The 15889-nt window shown below is 39.1% G+C and overlaps 1 protein-coding gene across 1 annotated transcript in view; it reads right to left on the bottom strand.

Annotated features, from left to right (window-relative positions):
- The window catches only part of LOC148366010 (GDNF family receptor alpha-2-like), a 162701-nt gene that overhangs the window by 99667 nt on the left and 47145 nt on the right, over window positions 1–15889 (bottom strand). The gene's annotated exons all lie outside the window — the stretch shown is intronic.

Genomic DNA, 15889 nt, shown 5'->3' on the forward strand with positions numbered 1-15889 from the left:
GAGACAGAGAAAGAAAGAGACAGAGAGAGAAAGAGAGAGAGAAGAGAGAGAAATAGAGCGTGAGAAAAAGAGAGAGAGAAAGAGAGAGAGAAAGAGTGAGAGAAAGAGAGAGGAAGAGAGAGAGAAAGAGAGAGAGAAAGATAGAGAGAAAAATAGTGAGAAAGAGAGAGAGAAAGAGATAGAGAGAACGAGAGATAGAAAGAGAGAGAGAGAAATAGAGAATGAGAAAGATAGATGGATAGATAGATAGAGAGAGAGAGAGAGAGAGAGAGAGAGAGAGAGAGAGAGAGGAGAGAGAGAGAGAGAGAGAGAGAGAAGAGAGAGAGAGAGAGAAGAGAGAAGGAGAAAGATAGAGAGAGAAAGAGTGATGAGAAAGATAGAGCAAGAGAGAGAAAGAGACAATGAGAAAGAGAGAGAGAGAGAATGAGAGGTCGAGAGAATGAGAGAAAATGAGAAAGATAGAAGGAGAGAGAGATAATTTGAAAGATAGAGAGGGAGAGTGAGAGAGAATGAGAGAGAATGAGAAAGATCGAGAGGGAGAGAGAGTATCAGATATATAGAAAGACAGAGGTGGAGGGAGAGAAGGGAGGTTTAGAGAGAAAAAGCAATGGAAGGAAGAGAAGAGAAGACAAGACAAAACAAGACTAGACAAGACAAGAGAAGAGGAGACATGAGAAGAGAAGAGAAGAGAAGAGAAGAGAAGAGAAAAGAGAAGAAAAGAGAAGAGAAGATTATTTGAGAGAGAGTCAAAGCGAGAGAGGGAGGGGTGGAAAAACAGATCGAGGGACACACAGAGGGATGAAGAGACGGACATATGGAGCGAAAACATTATGCGGAGGGAGAGAGAGATAGATAGGGATAGAGAAAGGTGAAGAGAGGTAGACACATAAAGGAGAGAGCGAGAGAACGAGTGAAAGGGGGAGAAAGTGAGGTAGAGAGAGGGAGATATAGTGTGTGTTTCTGTGAGAGTGTGTGTGTGTGTGAGAGATATAAATACATAAGCACGTATAAAATAGGATTGAATGAATGAACAAATGTTCTGCAACAAGTTGAAGGTTAATGCAGATTTTTCACTTTTTCGACTCAAAGACTGCCATTCAAACAAAATGTAAAGATGTATTTTGAAAGCCATGTCTGACATATTTTTCAATGCTCATGCTGGTTTTTGAATGGCAGTCTTAGAGGAGAAAACCTATTGGTCTGTATTAAAGTATGCACTTGCACTCATGTGCAAACTCTGAAAACTCTTGCAAACACACTACCTTATACGAACGTAAATTGGTACTCATGTCTATGTTTCTTACACAATATTGACTGCACTACGTTTACTGCTCACCTTGCACAATGTTGACAAGAGTAGACGTGGTCAGGATCAAAAAATGGATCGAAGCCGGGGAACAGACGGGAGCAAAAACAGGTGGGAGTCAGGGTCGAAAAAGCTTGCCTAGAGTAAACTGAGGCTCGCGGACGGACTGACCACAGGTGACAGATACACGTGGTTTTAAACAGGGACAACGAGCCAATCAGAGTCCGAGGCAGTTGGCGCCAAAGGAGCGCATCACATCGGTAATCATGACAAGGGTATTTTCTGTTACTACAGCAAAACTGTTTACCTTACATCCAAGGGAATAGTTTTGGTATGGACAGAGGGGACATATCTCCACCCAAGTATGTCATCACTTTAAAAAAATGTCCTAGGGTTGGGTAGGGTTACTTTAACTTGATTGCTTTCAATTACTTTTGGATGACTCCAATACCAAATATGCTAATAAAAGACAAAATAAACTAAATATGAATAAAATTATGACTCAGGACACGTGGTAAGCTTTCTCCCCTGGCTTTGATCTCTTTGATCTCCGGCAAAGCTAACATAAAATGCGACAGAAACAAAATGAAAATAAATCCAAACAGCTTGCCAACATCATTTTTGCCGTTCCATGTATTCCGTTACTCCCCAAGTCTGCACAAAATTTAGTCATTTTATTCATATTTACCGTAAATTCCGGACTATAAGCCGCTACTTTTTTCCCAAACGTTCAACCCTGCGGCTTATTCAGTGATGCGGCCAATTTATCAAATTTTGTAACGGCCGCCAGCGGCGCTCGAGTACAAAAGGTAAGATTTAGACCAGTGGAATATATGCGCCGAGGAAGACTGCAACTTCTTAGCTTGTGCACAATTTAAATTAGCGTAGACATATCCTCACCATGTAAATTGCAATAAGAAAGGCACATGACGCAGCTTTCAAGGTAAAAGCAATTGAGCAGTCCGATAAAGAAGGAAACAGAGCTACTGCACGTTAGCTTTACTTTGCGAGTGTTTTGCTAGCGTGTTTTTGGATAGGGGAGCGAGGGACGACGTCTATATGACAAAGTCTCTTTACCATACTGGGGAAGACGACTTTGATGAAGTCAGTTACCGTATTTTTATTTTAACAGACCCGTTTACTGTGTAGCGAGCGTGTTCCTAGTAGCGTTTTGCTACCCTCACAGGCACGGTTTGGGATGAAAGTTAAAATATTACAATTAAAGCTTTGAAAACGCTCTCGGCGTACCATCTTTCTTTGTAAATATGTGTAACCGATGTATAATATGTATTTGCAACTGTATATTTTTGTAATGTATTTATTTGAGACACTTATTCTGATATGTTTTGCGAATTAGAAAAGAGGGGCGGAGCAAACGCGGGCTGACGGGAAGTGGGGTAAAGGTGAGTGAGACCTGTTGTCGCGGCGGACAATAGTGGATATAGATTTTTCCCACCTTTACCTTTGGAAATATACTTTTTTTTCCTTGGATTATTTTCAACGGGACCCGGACTCTGCAGGTCTGCATCAAACCTTAAGTACCAGTATCATTTTCCGCTCATTTTGCCTGCTGTGGTTTTTGGACTGTGTACTTTATATTAATTGTTAAAACATCATATTGTCAGATATAACAAAATTGTGTTTGTGCTTAATTGCTCTTAAATTTGTCAATAAAATTGTTCAAACCTCACATTGTATATTTGCTGTTAAGTGTCAATAAAATTGTTCAAACCAAAAAAAAGTTATAATCGCGGGACTCAAAGTCGGGTTTGGGTGAATTTTGTGATTGTGCTACATGTTTCAATGTGGGCGCATAAGGCTTATGTACAGGTGCGGCTTGTGTGAGTATAAAAGCGGTTATCCTCTTAAAATGTTGTGGGTGCGGCTTATAATCAGGTGCGCTCTAAAGTCCGGTATATACGGTAGTTTCTTTTGTCTTTTATTAGCATATTTGCCATTGGAGTAATCCAAAAGTAATTGAAAGTAATCAAGTTAAAGTAACCCTACCCAAAACTGCCGCCGCGAATGCTAAGACCAAACCTAGGCCCTTGATCAGATCTATTCAAATCACTACTAGGTAAAAAACTACTTTACAGATTACACAAAAATGAAGGAAGCTCAAGGATGTAATTCAAATTCTGAAATCACTCGTTGGCCACTCCGGCACCCAGAAACCCTTAACGCTCTTGTGCATTGTGCTGCTGTCAAAGCCATTTCATCCACCCCCTAATTTGTTATAACATCCTCGGCATTCATCATAAGCGCGGTCATCAAACAGGCAATAGTAGCGCCCGTGAAATGATGATGGGGAGATTAAGTTGTCACATCTCTTTTCCCTCAATCACCGGCGCTTGCTTCGATGCCGGCCGTTGAAAAGAGACACATTAAGCTTTAAGTGTATGTTTTACTTTTGGCCGTAAAATGCTACGCGCTGCTTTTAGTGTTTGGGAGAGCGGCAGTTTTCAAGGCGCTGCACAAAGCGCTTATAAAAGTGTTGATGAAAGAGCCGTTGGATTGATCGCTCTGGCTTTTTGTCTCATGCGAGACACCGAGGTGGCAATATAAAAGGATGGGGATGAGCGAATAGGGATAATTTAATTGCTTATCAATTTGCGCTAGTATACAAAATGTTACCATAGACGTTTTCTTTAATATATTGAACCTCCTGAATAGAGTCCAAGTAAGTGATAAAGTGGGTACGTTTACATGCGGGCAATAATCTGAGTGGAAAAAGACTATTGCCAGTGTTCTGATGTCGAAACCCATTTAAACACACATATAAATCCGATTGAGTAAACCTCAACAAAGTCAAACTCAAACCTTAACTCTAAAACCATGTTGAACCCTGTAAAAGGTGCAAAGCCACCATAGGACCACAAATATGTTCTATAAAGGATTACTGGTACCCACAATTTTGGTTGAAAAATAGTCCTAAAAAGAGCACAAGTGCGGAAATTCATGAAATTTAACTGAATTCCAGTGGTGGACCGTCAGGGCCAGCAAGGACTTCTCTGCTGGCCTAACATAACCATCCATCCATTATCTGCAACGCTTATCCTCAGTACGGTCTTGGGGTGGCTGGAGCCCATCCCAGCTATCTTCGGGCAGTGGGCAGGGGACACCCTGAACTGGTTGTCAGCCAGTCCAGGGCACACAGAGACTTACAACTCACTCCTTTTGGACCGGCCAATTCACCTGACATGCATGTTTTTGGAATGTGGAGGAAACCGGAGTGCCTGGAGGAAGCCCACGCAATCACGGGAAGAACATGCAAACTCCAAACGGGGAGGCTGCGGTAGCTGGACTTGAACCCGGAACCTTTGCACCGTGCGGCCGCATACATGTAACCTTTAGGGCACAAAACCTGCTTATTGGGGGTATTAGGGGTTCAGTGTCTTACCCAAGGATACTTCGACATGTAACACGGAGGAGCCGGGATTCGAACTGCAATCTCTTGATCCCAAGACAAGCGCTCTACCCCCTGAGCTACTGCCGCCCCTAATATATTTGAAAGTATTTTTCCAAATTGTATACATGTTTACAATCATTCTCCATATTTTGCACTTTTCACGATATATTTCATCCCTTTGGTTACACTCACTCTAGTAGTTTTAGGTCAGAGCTTTTCATCCAATCAGAATTCAACTGAGATGTGTCGTCAGCATGTATATAATATTGAGCCTTCGGAATCATCAGGGCTGGCATCTGAGCAATGTAAGTGAATGGCACATGTAGCTGATAGGTAGTTGCATCAGCCAATCAGATCCCAAGATGGAGACAGTAAGTCCACCGAGAAGGCTTCATGCAGAATGCGATAGGGGGCGGTATTACTTCAAAACAATGGTGCCAACTGCCGTAATTCTGTGTTCTCATTTGTAGACCTGTAGTTGTTTTTTGTTACAGTAATTTCCCCTTAATCGGTAAGGATGTAATCTTGAGGTATATCTGACCTTGGGGACTTTTATGATGGTGTGAGGCTACCCTGAGGATTTCTAATTTTTTACAGGATGTTCTGATCCCCAAGACAGACCTTTCAAAAGAAGCAGGACAAAAACTTTCTTATGATTGAATGTTTGCATTATCATGCATAACGATGCCATAAATGATGGTACAGTATTTGAATGATATACCCTCAAGCCGTACTAAGTAGGACATCATTGAAGGCCTAGGTGCAAAATGCATGACTCGCCACTACCGAATACCGTTCTTGATTCACAGTGTGAGGGCCATGCATGATGTTCTAAGCAATATGTCACCTCTTCTTACTTTAGGCTCGTCGTTTACTTTCGGACGGGAAAAATAATTAGGCAGTCAGAGCAGTTGCTGCGCTACATGTCGTGCACATGCAAATCGCTGGGTGTCCGGCATGATCAAATCAAAAGGCGCTCAAAAAAGAACACGCATTCATTTAGGTCAAGAAAACATGAAAACTAGTGGCACCAGATAGAATTTTGGTTTAATTAGCTAATATTTTGTGACGCCGGCTTGCCGGTCCACAACATATCAACTTGGCGTAATTAGCAATTAAATGTATTTAGTGAAATATCAAACGGGGCGGAATTAACGTGAACGCGATTGCTGCAGACTCAGCTTGTGGTTGGAATGATGAGACGCTGATTAATTAACATTTAATGACTAACTTCCGATCCATTGTCATGCTGAGAACGCCGCCCACCCAAAAAAAATCCAAGATGTGTTTAACTTGACGAATTATTTTATGCGTGACATAGGAAAAGACACCCCGCAGTCTTGTGGCAGACACCATTTGCATCTATGACACTAAGGGAAAATAAACCAAAAATGCCGGTTTGTGAGTTGTCAGTGGAAAAAAAAAGATTTGGGCTGAGTTTGGATGAGCAACCAACATTTTATGCTCAATTGGAACGAGACAAGTTAAAGAAGCAGAATAAATAAACCACTAAACCGTGCCGTGAAAAAGTATTGACCCCCTCCTGATTTCTGTGTTTTTTTGGTGTGCATTTTATCACTCACAAAAGTCAAACCATGTTTATATATCGTAAAATCTGGACTATAGAGTGCACATGATTATAAGCCGCACGCACCACTTTTTAGGGGCATTATTGGTTTTGTTCATACACAAGCCGCACCTGTATATAAGCCGCATGCGCCCACATTAAAACATGTAATACAGTCACAAGTTTATCCCTAACCTGACTTTAGGTGCCGCGATTGTAAATACAGATAAAGTACAAAATCCAAACACCACAATCGGCAAAATGAACGGAAAATGATACCGGTACTTAGAATTTAATGCAGACCTTTAAAGTCCGGTTCCCGTTGAAAGTAATCCAATGAAAAAAATGTATATTTCCAAAGTAAAGGGTGGGAAAAATATATATCCGCTATTGTCCACTGCAACAAAAAACAGATTTAACTCAGCTTTACCCCACTTGCTCCGCCCCTTCTTTTTGATTCGCCCGTAGAAAACATATCACAATAAGTCTCTAAAATAAATACATTACAAAAATATACAGTTGCAAATACATATTATACATGGTTACACATATTTACAAAGAAAGACGGTTCACCGAGAGAGTTTTCAAAGCTTTAATAATAATAAGATAACTTTCATCCCAAACCGTGCCTGTGAAAGGTACCAACACGCTACTAGTAACACGCTGGCAACGAATCAAGCGTATCTTAAAGAAAGCTGTACCGCATTTGCGAAATTCACGGTAAGCCGTCCTCATCTTTCTCCTTATAACTATCGCCATCAAGGGCATCTTCCTCATTATCGGAAAGAACCTTTGTCATACGGACAATTTGAACGTAAACTAAGAGGATGCAGTCTTCCTCGGCGCACTTATTCCACCGGTTTCAATCTTACCTTTTGTACTCCAGTGCCACTGGTGGCCGTTAGAAAAATTACATAAATTGGCCGCTTCACTGAATAAGCCGCAGGGCTGAACATTATAGAAAAAAGCTTATAGTCCGCAATTTACGGTATATAGCCCTCCTGATCTAAAACCTACATGAGGGCTAGGAAACACTCAAAACCTCAACGTGAAGTAAAATAAAAAACTTTGAGAAGGGACTGCACATGAAGTAATCCCCCTTCCAGGCTGCAACGGATGTTGCAATAACAAATAATACACAGATAATGTCAACGTGAAATATAGTTAATTTATAAACTATTGAATATACACCATCCCCTGATCTAAAACCTAAATGAGGGCAAGGAAAAACATCAAACCAATTTTAAGATCACACAGACACCACCCAAAGAAATACAAAATGCAGTTTTAAAAGTGTTAATTCCTTTTACTCAGGCACAAGAAGGCAAAACCTATGTGAAAAGGTAATTGCCCCTTGAACCCAATAGCAAATTGGGCCACCTTTGGCAGCATCACAGAAATGAAACATTTAAGATGGTTGATCGTGAGTCTTTCACAACACTGTGGAGGAATTTTGGCCCACTCTTCTTTGCACAATTGTTTAAAATCTGACATATTTGACGGTTTTCTGGCAACTGCCTGTTTAAAGTCACACCAAAGTATCTCAATTGGATTTAAATCCGGACTTTGACTCAGCCACTACAGAACCTTCATTTTGAGTTTTTGTTGAGACATTCAGAGGTGGACTTGCTGGTGTGTTTTGAATACAAGAACGCTTGGGTTTGAGAGCACTATATAATGGTTGAACGTTTTCCATCAGGATCTTCGGCGAAACACCAGAATTCATTACTGCAACTACCACAGCAAGTTGTCCTGGTCCAGAGGCAGCTTAGCAACCCCAGACCATCACACTGCGACCACCATGGTTTGCTGTTAGCGTCAAATGCTGTGCCATTTTCACACCAGATGTAATGGGCTGCGCACCTTCCAAAAAGTCATTATTTTTGACTCTTTGGTCCGCAGAATATTTCTCCAAAAGCGTTGAGGATAATCAAGATGCAAAATTGTCACAAACTGAATTTTACATAATTGCTATGTTTTTTTTTGTTTTTAAAAAAAGTTATGTTTTTACTGTATTTCAAAAGTTCCTTTGCACGATGCCATTTTGTATCTTAAAATGGTGTTTTGCCTCATTCTGTTTTGCCAAAGCCTGTTTTGACAACTTTTATTTCCCGAATCGCATTTGGCAAAATTATTCTTGCTTTCAATGAAACCATGGGAAGCGAGGCTAACAACGCGATTGGCTGATTCCTTGAAACAGACTCAGGTAGCAGACCCAGCAATATCGATCGATACTCTCTGCCACAATCTTTTCTTTTCTTGAGAAATATTTTATATCTACAAAGAAGCAATAAGTTTTAATTTTTTTTTATGAAATGTATACAAAAGACAACACATATTTTGCGTGTAATAAATGTAAATGATTTAATATTACCATAATTTCATTCAGTTTGATATTTATTAATACAATTAAAACTTATCCTGTTATTGCTTTGTTGTCACTATGTTATTACTGGGTTTTAATCATTTCAAGTTGAGTTAAAAAAGACTCAATGATCAATCTTCATAAATATGTTTACAATTTAAATGGTCTGCATTTATATAGCGCTTTTTATGTCAATGAAGACCTCAGAAAGCGCTTTTACTATGTGTTTCACACTTACCCATTCACATACACACTCACACACCGATAGCGGCGACACGAATGCAAGGCGCCTACCTGCTTATCGGGGGCATTAGGGATTCGGTGTTCGACATATAACTCGGAGGAGTCGGGCATCGAACCTGCGACCGCTTGATCCCAAGATGAGCGCTTTACCTCCTGAGCTACTGCCGCCCAATTTTAGGGTAAAAACGTACTAAAAAGACCGAAAAATCCAGGACTTTTTTTTTCACATGACAGCTGGGAAAAATACTAATATCCATCCATTATCTGCACCGCTTGTCCTCAGTAGGGTCGCGGGGGTGCTGGAGCCCATCCCAGCTGTCTCTGGGCAGTGGGCAGGGGACACCGTGAACTGGTTGCCAGCCAGTCGCACAGAGACAGACAACTCACTCGCACTTAGGGGCAATTTTGACCGGCCAGTTAACCTGACATGCATGTTTTTGGAATGTGGGAGTAAACCGAAGTACCCGGAGGAAACCTACGCGAGCACGGGGAGAACATGCAAACTCCCCAAAAACAAAAACAATTCAAGCAAGTAAATCAGTCATCACTGAATGTGGTACAACTAATGCTTTCAAATCAGCTGCCGCAGGGCTTTTCTTTTGTCTCTTTCAGCTCGGGGAAAAAAAAAAACGAAACCGGCAAACGCACAAAGATCATGTTATGAAAGCCTTCAAAATGACCTTTTTTATAATTTTATCGTCATCGTTTTAAGTTTAACAAAAAGCTTCCCTACCTGCTTTGGACTTTTGTGCCTCATTCTTTATTTGTAGCCCAAGGTGAGCAACATGGCTTTATTCAAATGGTGTATGAAAGGGCTCCTTTATGGACTGAGTTGTCCAAAAAATAAGTTCTATTGGAAGAGATTTGAATTATGTTAAAAAAATAAAATCTATCAGGGCACGTGAAGCATCTATTGAAGATTTTCTTTCTGCCTTTTTTGCCATCAAACTGCACTCACATCGAAAATGGGTGCTCTTAAAGGGACGGTGTCATTTGATTTCATTGTATTATGTCGCACAGACAAAAACGAGTCCCAAAAAGAACAAGGAATAAAACAAATTACAAAAACTCAAAGTGAACAAACCGCAACACTTTTCTTTTTCAATTTTTTTGCCAAGCCTTTTGCTGATGATGATTATTTCCAGCCCCTGCAGGTGAGGCTCATGTTATCGGAAATAAATACACACTTGTCGACCTGGGAGTATTTCTTTAAAAAATGCAGTTCATCTATTTTTGATTATTATTAGAATGAGTATTGTTTTTTACCACTCAAATGTGCTAAAAATATTTCCATATATATGTAACGGGTGTAATAATAACTTTTGTTTTATTGAAATTCCTGCTAAAATATGTTTTATAATATCTCTAAGTGTCCTGCAATGATGAGTCCAACAGAGCCGCATGCTGGTATGTGGTAAAGTTTGGTTTGGCTTTAGACTTTGCGACAGGAAGGTGGGGTTTTTTGGCAGTCTACAAAGAGCTGCCAACGGTAAGCCACGTTCTTTTTGGTGCTCCGCAAAAAGAAATTTTAAACATTAAAACCACAGCTGACAAATCTCTCAACATGCACAGTAATGTGATTGATGTTGTCAAGCTGTTTGGATTTTATGTTAGTTTTGCCGGACATTGCATAGTGTGCTAAAATGTTAATTCCCCTTATAGAGATCAAAGCCAGCAGAGAAGCTTACCATGTGTTGTTTTGTGACTCATTAATTTGCAGCAACTGTAATAAAAACCACATATATATATATATATATATATATATATATATATATATATATATATATATATATATATATATATATATATATATATATATATATATATATATATATGTATATATATGTATGTGTGTGTTGTCTATCCCTACGTGCCCTGCGACTGGCTGGCAAGCAGTTACGGATGTCCCCTGCCTACTGTCTGATAGTAGCTGGGATGGGCTCCAGCACCCCCGTGACCCTACCGAGGATAAGCAGTCCAGAAAATGGAAAGATGGATTGTTATCTGTTTATTTATTGTGCAAAATGGGAAAATAATAGTCCTTTTTTAAAAGTATGTAAAGAAGAAACAATACCGAAAATTTGCTGAATTCTGATTTAGCACCTGGCAGAAGACTTTGGCGATGTTAAGTAGTGTTATGTTTTACTGTACTAAATACAATTTCTTAAATCGTAATAAGAAAAAGAAAGAAAAAATAACATTTAAAATTTAAAAAATGGCAGACCAAAAACATTTAAGACTGTGAAACAGCAAGGGATTATTACTCTTCACGTATTCTTCTATTTCTTTGTGAAGAGCATTACAGCAGCAGGCAGGAACAACACACAGAGAGTAATCAACACAGCCCCAAATATCCTTAGATCCTCTCTACCCAGTCTAGAGGACACTGCTGGCTTGTGGTACCACAGTCAGGCCATCAACATGATAAAAGACACTTTCCACCCCAGCTACCACCTCTTTGAACTGTTGCCCTCTGGTAAGTGATAAAGGTCCCTCAAAACAAAGGCAAACGGGCTCAGGAACAGCTTTATCCTCAGGGCCATCACCACCCTAAACGAGTGCTCAAAAGTGACTTTAACATTTATTGAGACTCATTTTTTATTTCATTTTTCGGGGGGTTGCTTCTTAATGTTATCGTACGGAATGTTGAAAATATATACCTTGTGATTTATTTTATTTTTTATGTTTTTGCTCGTAAATGTTTTTGCACTTTTTGTCATTGCACCTTTGTTATGATGCACATGTTTTTTACATTCACGAATGTTACACTGTTATAATAACTTAGTCCAGTCTCTCAGTACTAAGTTATAGATATGTTTGTCTTCTATGTTTTCTCTTTATACATGTTTACGCTGGAGTGCCATGTCCAATCTCGTTGCATACAAAATGGACATCAATGACAATAAAGACCATTTCATTAATTTTGATTAAATCAAACGATGTGGTTATTTCAAAGCATTTTTAAGTAAATGGCTTTGTTGTATAAGTGATCATTTGTGACCAACGCCTTACTTTTTGGTGTCAGTAAACGAACTGCAGCTAATAACCAGGGTTACTTTAACTGGATTACTTTCAATTACTTTTGGATTACTCCAATACCAAATATGCTAATAAAAGACAAAAGAAACTAAGTATGAATACAATTATGACTCACAACACGCGGTAAGCTTTCTCTCCTGGCTTTGATCTATTAGATCTCCGGCAAAACTAACATAAAATGCGACAGAAACAAAATGAAAATAAATCCAAACAGCTTGCCAACATCATTTTTGCCGTTCCATGTATTCCATTACTCCCCAAGCCTGCACACAATTTTGTAATTTTATTCATATTTATTTTGTCTTTTATTAGCATATTTGGTATTGGAGTAATCCAAAAGTGATTGAAAGTAATTATGTTAAAGTAACCCTACCCAACCCTGCTAATTACTGATGAGAACTAGATAGACTCTTGAAATAGGAGTGATGCTAAACACAGCAAAGGTCTCAACAAGGATGCATTTGTTAGTCCAAGCATTTAGCGAAGGGTCAGCTGCAGTCTTACTGGCCCGGTGATGAAGTCATCCGTGGGCATGTTGCAGCTCATGCAAATGAAGTCATTGAGGGCGACTGGTGTTCTCGTTAGAGACGCACACCCCGAAGCTTTCAGTGACTCATTGGCTCATCGTCTGAGTGTATGAAAAAGGAAGCAAGCGATGGAAATAGGAGAGAAGGACAGGTCGAAGCAGAGCAAATTGACGTTGTACCTGAGTAAGGAGAGAAGTTTGTAGAATCCAACAGAGATATTGATTTTAGTCAAACATAAATGTAGTAACATTTCTAATATTGTTACCTGACGTATGCTAGTTAGGGCTGCATGATTTGATACCGTTACCGATTTTAATAAACGCAGTCAAGCGCAGTGAGGATATTTTATTTCAACTACAGAAAAGAACGAGGCCGTGTAACATTTGTGTGGTCAAGTTGTCTGCTTATGTGGCAACACCGCAAATTGACATAAAACAACTAAAAAAAGCTGTAACCAGAAATGTAAACCTGTAAATCTGCTGTCACCATGGCAACAGAGCCAGTGAGAGACAAATTCTATTTTATTTGCACCACTGACTTTATTTTCAAACTAGTCAAGTCAAGTCGTGTTTTTTTTTGTGTACCCCTTTATCACAAGGAGTCTCAAAGGGCTGCACAGACCACATAGTATTGCAAACCACAGATTACACCATCCCCTGATCTACAGGGGCACCATAGAGAGTATCCTGACCAGCTGTATCTCTGTGTGGTGTGGAGGCTGCAGCGCTTCCGACTGGGGTAGTGTGAGGAGGGTGACGAGGACAGCAGAGAAAATCATCGGGACTTCTCTCCCCTCCATTCAGGACATTGGCCAGAAGCGCTGCCTATCCCAAGCTAAGAACATTATCAGGGACCCCTCTCACCCCCATCATGGACTGTTCACTCTGCTAGCCTCTGGGAAGAGGTACTGCAGTGTGCGGTGCAGGACCACCAGGTTCCACAATAGTCTTGTCCCCCTGGCCATTAGACTGTTAAATGGTCAATCAAACACATAGTAAATCTAAACTGCTGCTAATCTGTACATCTGTTGGTTTTGTTTGACTTTTTGCACTACTGGCAGTTCTTTATAGCTAGCCACTCCTTGCACATCTGTTTCTCTGCACTATTGTACTTACAGTGTTATTGTTACAGTGTTATTGTTACTGTTTACCTGACTTGTTTACCTGACTGCCCATTTTGCACATCTGGTTAGCTGCTCCTCTTGCACTATTTGCACTACTGTAAAATACTATACATAGCCATCATTATTTGGTATATTATTAGTAATCAATACTCCAACTCAATACAACATTTTATTTATATCTGTACATTCAAGGAAACTGTGCGGGTCAGATGTATCGACATTTTGTTCTGTATACACGTGAACTAGAATGACAATAAAGTAGATCTGAATCTGAATCTGAATCTAAAATCATACATGAGAGCATGGAAAAACTCAAAACCTCAACATGAGGAAAATAAAGAAACCCTGTGAAGGTCGTTAGCTGGTATCTATTAGCATGTACTCTTTAGCATAAAACCATTGAGAAATTATTTATTTGTGAACTTTTTAAGGACACCTCTAACTACGCACTCCACTTTTAATGTATAATTATTTTTAGCATTAAATTATAGTCAAAGAACACTCTTAATGCAATTGATTTAGGGTGTTGGATTACATAATCTAAGATTGGTTAAAATTGTTTTAATAATTCTCTTTTTTTCTATTTCAATTTCATGACCAGTCCTGTACAAGATTGATAAACCTATTATCAGTCGAAAAAAATATACTTTTATGCACACTGATAGGATTTCAAAATCAACCTTAACACATAAAAATCCAGCACTTCATCCAAAATTCAAGCTCTTTTCAAACCTTGAAAACGCAACAATAACATTCAAGCATTTTCAAGGATTTCAAGCACCTGTAAGAACCCTGAAAGGTAGATTTATTTTGTGCAATGGAAGGTACTGTCTTGTTGACATTTTTATACAGTACTTGTTTTTTTGTTACATTGCTGCTTTTTTGGTTTTACTCTTATAGGCGTTTGTCCTGAAACAGTTGTAAGCAGTGTTGCCTCTGCTCGCACATTCTCAGTGCACAAGAAAATCTAGCCAGCGCACAAAAATGAGGGCTCAAAATTACTAATTAAGAAGGGACTTAAGTCAAAGTTACAGTGCATGAAGGTAAAAAATACACAGGTTCCCCTGACGTTGTGTCCTAAATGCGGTATTTTGAAGTCGAGTCAAAGTAGAACGAAGTTGAGTAAAGTTAGTAGAGTTTGTCGGGAACCGGCTTCTTTGGCTCGGCTCATTAAAAGGAACCGGCTGTTTTGGGTCCTAAACGGCTCTTCAGGTTGTTTTTGCTTCTTTAATCCCAGCACTACCAAATATTATGTAAAATTATGCACAAAATGACTTAAAGGAAGGGGGGAATAGAACAAAAAAGAAAAAAATACCAAAAAGTAGTGAAAAGCTGAGAAAAAAAGAAGCAAAAGGAAGAGAAAAAAGAAGGATAAATTTAAAAGAAAGCCAGAAAAAAAGAAAAGAAAGAAATGTAGAAAAAAAGTAAATAGAGAACAAAAAGAAAAAAGTAACAGCTCGGAAAAAATAAACACAATGAGATTTTTTTTAAAGGAATTTAAAAAAAAGTAGAAAAAAAAGAAAGGAAAAAGTTTGTGTTGCATTCAAATAATTTCCAATTATATCAAGTGAATCTTGTTGCCAACATTGTACTTCCACTAAAAATGCGATTAAGTACAGTTCTGTATCTTACAACTGACTAAATAGGCCCCCAAAATGTTAATATTATGCGACAAAATATATCAGGAAATAAAAAGAAATGGATATCATGTGAAAGAATTGTAAGAACAAACGACGTTTGTAGGCCGTACAACCTTTGCAATAGTACATGAGTCAATTCTTTCAAAAGAGAAAAATAATTTTGCATTGCCGGAAACTCAGCAAAATGTAACTTGATGTCAAGTTTTGGACATGTTTGATAATGATTTAGTTGCCACACTTGGGATTGCCATTGCTCACTGTTGTTTCAAGCATTGCTCAACGACTTTGTGTGAACGCTCAGACCCGTGGAAAATTAGAGGGGACATTGGTTGTAAGATATTTTTTTAAATACTTTTCAAGTTTGCAATGAAGTAATTAAATACAAAAAGAAACATTTAGTGCCTAAAATATGTATGACGTGTTCATTGAAAATATGAACTAACTGAAGGGGAAAGGGTTACATTTTTCAATGATCATGACATCCCTAAGCATAAAGTAGTAAGGTGTCGGATCGGTATCTACTTGGATCGAATCGATACCCAGTACCGCCCACCCCTATTCTCCAGTGTTTCACGCACATTATGAAGAGGAGACAGGACCTTGACTACTTCAACAGAAAATCAAAATATATTCTAATGAAGAACATAAACACTTTTTTTTAACCGGTAGA

The sequence above is a fragment of the Urocampus carinirostris genome, chromosome 5 (genome assembly GCF_059441175.1).
Source record: "Urocampus carinirostris isolate Australia breed hairy pipefish chromosome 5, RoL_Ucar_1.0, whole genome shotgun sequence".
In the NCBI taxonomy this organism is placed as follows: Eukaryota; Metazoa; Chordata; class Actinopteri; order Syngnathiformes; family Syngnathidae; genus Urocampus; species Urocampus carinirostris.